The 3,820-nt window shown below is 37.6% G+C and overlaps 1 pseudogene; it reads right to left on the bottom strand.

Moving 5' to 3' along the window:
• Nucleotides 1-437: 437 nt before the first annotated feature.
• On the bottom strand, nucleotides 438-554 carry LOC145247080 (5S ribosomal RNA; annotated as a pseudogene).
• Between the last annotated feature and the right edge of the window lie 3,266 nt (nucleotides 555-3,820).

Raw genomic sequence — 3,820 nt, 5'->3', positions numbered from 1 at the left:
ACCTACCTTTTGCATTTTAAACTTTTATTCAAGCTATTTTATATAAATGAAATAATTTTATAAAATCAACCGTACGTTCTCTAAATTTTCAAAAAACTTTACAAAGTTTAATATTGTTAACCTTTGACACGCGATTTTTTTTTTCCTTTTTCTAAATCTTATTTATTAAAACTTAAATTCAGGCCTAAATGTTTTAATCAAAAGAGCCTGGTTGATTCTCTTGCTTTTCGTTCTCTCATCCAATAAGATTCAGCACCTTTTTTTTATTATTTTAAATTAAATTTTCATTAAAATTCCAAATCGGCTACAACCCCATCCATAGCCCTTAAGCCCCTGGAGGGGCATAGACCATCTACAACTTTTGTAGATGTTTTTGTAGCGAGGAGTTCTTTTTACAGGATGAGGGTGCTGGCCCCAGGCCCAACCTTCCCAGAAGATACATACAGCGTCTAGCCTTCCCAAATGGTCACCCATCTGGTACTAGCCAGACTCAACGTTGCTTAACTTCGGTGATCTGGCGAAAACCGGTGTGTCAACGTGATTGTGCCGTACATCGGCTCCAGCACAAGGCATCTTAAGAGTGTGGGATCGAATAGCTTTTCTTTAAAATACAAAATAAAAAAAATGTTTTTGTTGTAATAGACGATCTGTACTTCATATGTTTTATCGACCAACAAAAGAAAGCTCTTGCGAAATTTTAATTTTGATTTCAAATGATGTATTTTCAAATAAGTTTTCGTTATAATACCTTTATTTTATATATCATTTTAAGGAGTGTTTATCGCTCTATCTAATCGTTTGAATTGCAATCGTTTTAAAACAATTTTATCTTTTCAGAACATTGAATACAAGATGGAAAAAAAGCAAATTCGCACAATTTTCTTAATTCAATTCAAGATACGCCGAAAAGCTGCTGAAACAGCTCGCGATATCAGCGATACGTTTGTCCACTACTGAACGTACAGCACAATGGCGGTTTAAGAAATTTCGTGGCGGCGACGAGAGTCTTGAAGACGTTGAGCATAATGGTCAGCCATCGGTTGTTTATAACGATTAATAATGAGCCTTAGTCGAAACTAATCGACGCCCAATTGTTTAAGAACTTGATTATTCACCAGACGTAACGTATACAACGATTTTCGATGAGTTGAGAGCGACTGGAAAAAAAAATGATAAATGGGTGCCTCACGAATCGAACAACAAAAAGAGACGCCGTTATGAAGTGTCATCTTCCCTTCTTTTACGCAACAAGAACGACCCGTTGTTCGACCGGGTTGTGATGGAAAATGGGTTCTTTACGTCAACCAGCAACGCTCATCTCAATGGTTAGACGCCGACGAAGCTCCACGACACTTTCCGAAGCAGAGTTGTACTAAAAGAAGGCCATGCTGAGTGTCTAGTGGTCTGCAGCCGGTCTAATCTATTATAGTTTTTGAATGCAGGCGAAACCAGAGAAGTGCTATCAACAAATGGATTAAATGCATCAGAAACCTCGAAAACAACACCCAACATTAGTTAACAGAAAAGGTCCAATTCTTCTCCATGCAATGCCAGATTGCTAACCAGACCCTGAAGAAGTTGAAGGAATTGGACTACAAAACTCTGCCTTATTCACCATACTCTCACCTACCGACTACCATTTTTTCACCGATTTCGACAACTTTCTGCGTGAGAAATGCTTCAAAAACCGAAGCGATATCAAAAACGCCTTCAGCGATTCCATGGCGAATAGAACGCAAGATTTTGACGTCACTGACATAAATACACTTGTTTTGCGTTGCCAAAAGTGTGTTGATTCAGATAGTGCTTATTTCGATCAATAATTGACATGAGGCAGGATTTAATCAGCTCTACAAGATCTAGAAAACGAAAAACTTTTTTAAGATTTTATAATAGCAACGTCTTTTCCACACTGCGATATGAAAGTGAAACTTGGCATCTCAAAAGCATCGAAAAGAAATTAGATTCGTCTGATTCCAAATGTCTTAGAAAGATTCTAGATCTCAAAGGGGGTGATTCAATTACCAACGAAGAAATCAGAAATCGCACTAACCAACAGATGGTGTTGTCAATAATTTGTAAACGTCGTCTCATACTTTAAGATTGGCCCAAGAGAGAATTGCCAATCAAGTTCTCTAATACACTCCTGATCGAATAAGAAGGAAGGGAAGACCAAAATTTGAATAGGAAACAAGAGATTTGATTGCAACAGGAATAACTGGGATACGCTGTGGATCTGGTTTCAGATCGAAAACGATGGCGTATTTTGACTGCCTCCTTTGTAGTTCTTAAGTAAGTCATTGTTGTAATAACCGTTTTAAATTTTAACAGATTAAATCAAATATCGTTGAACTCAGTTCTAAAATTGTTCTGGTACTCAATATTTCCACCCGCATTTTATACCACAAATTGGCAACACTATCCTTGGAAACTTAGACTTCACCTTCTATATCCGGAAATCCACCACTTTTTAAGATTAAGACAAGCTTTCGATATTCATTATTCCGAAACTTATTGGAACCGCCTGACATTTTCTTGTGAAATCTTTAATCCTTTTACTATTGCATTTTACATTTGCTCGTTTTGATTTGTGTTCCATTTTTGTTTTTTACATACTTATCGACTCTTTCTAAGCCATCAAAATGGCAGTCAAGTATATCAAAGACAACATCAAACAAAAATTTATCATATACACAGACTCACTATCTTGTATCATGGCCCTTGAGGAGGGAAAAACCAAGCACCTGTTCATCATAGAAATCAAGCAAGAATATAGTCAAATAGTTTACGAGGGCAAAACAATTGCAATGGCCTGGATAAGAGTTAAAGAGTGTACATTAGTCAATTGGACAATATAGTGATCGATATAAATGGAAATTCAGTAAATTTATTAACAAGTGGAACGGCTCATCAAAAACTTGTTTACGTTGGACTTGAAGACAACCATATTGTAGTCAGCTGGAAAGCAGGAAAACAGAAGATAATTCCATAGGAATGCAGTTCTAAGAAAGAAACTTTGTTCATGGAATCTACGTTTAGGTTTAGGCACAGATAAAGAGTGTGGGGATTATTGATAGTGTTTTCAGCGAAACGAGTGTTTCTTGTAAAAGTTTGGTGATGGGGACCATAAATTGAAGCTCAGTCGAGCACTTGCTAGGAAAATAACGATAAAGCAAAGACAAACTGGAAACATCTCTTCTGTGAGAAACAGATTGCAGGGAAGAGAAAAGGACATCTCCTACGAAGCTACGGTCTGTTTTGAACTCTATCAAGGCAGGACAAGTCCTTTCTAGCAGCTCCTGCCCAGATGTGGAAACAGTACTCTATCCTTGGACGTACCTGGATCTTATATAGACAGAGAATTGCATCAGCAGTGAGATATCTGCTGGATCGATAGAAGGATCCCACCATTTTTTCAGCAGTCTTGATAATAGAATTTGATGTATGTGTTCCATTTCAGATCAGGAGTAAAGGTCAAGCCCAGAAGCTTGTCAAAACATGAGGCCTCTCCAAGACGACAGCAATTCATTTCAATTGATGCCAGATGGGGATCAGAGTGTTGATGATGTAAAGATAAAAGTTTGGTTTTAGATGCATTAAAAGTAACCAGCCAATTCTTTCCTCATTGTACCACGTGCTCAAGATCAGAGAAGAGAGAATTGGAGAGAACTTGGTCGTTTACGGTCTTTGATGTGCTAACATAGATGGTAGTGTCATCATTATAAATGTCTACGAATGATGTAAAGATGTGATTTTGGTAGATCATTAATGTAGATCAGGAAGAGAGTTGGGCCCAGGATGGACCACTGAGAGACTCCAG

The sequence above is a fragment of the Euprymna scolopes genome, chromosome 24, assembly GCF_053919585.1.
Source record: "Euprymna scolopes isolate OS-2025 chromosome 24, ASM5391958v1, whole genome shotgun sequence".
Taxonomy (NCBI): Eukaryota; Metazoa; Mollusca; class Cephalopoda; order Sepiida; family Sepiolidae; genus Euprymna; species Euprymna scolopes.
The sequence above is the reverse complement of the archived record's forward strand: the minus strand, read 5'-3'. Positions and strand labels throughout refer to the sequence as shown.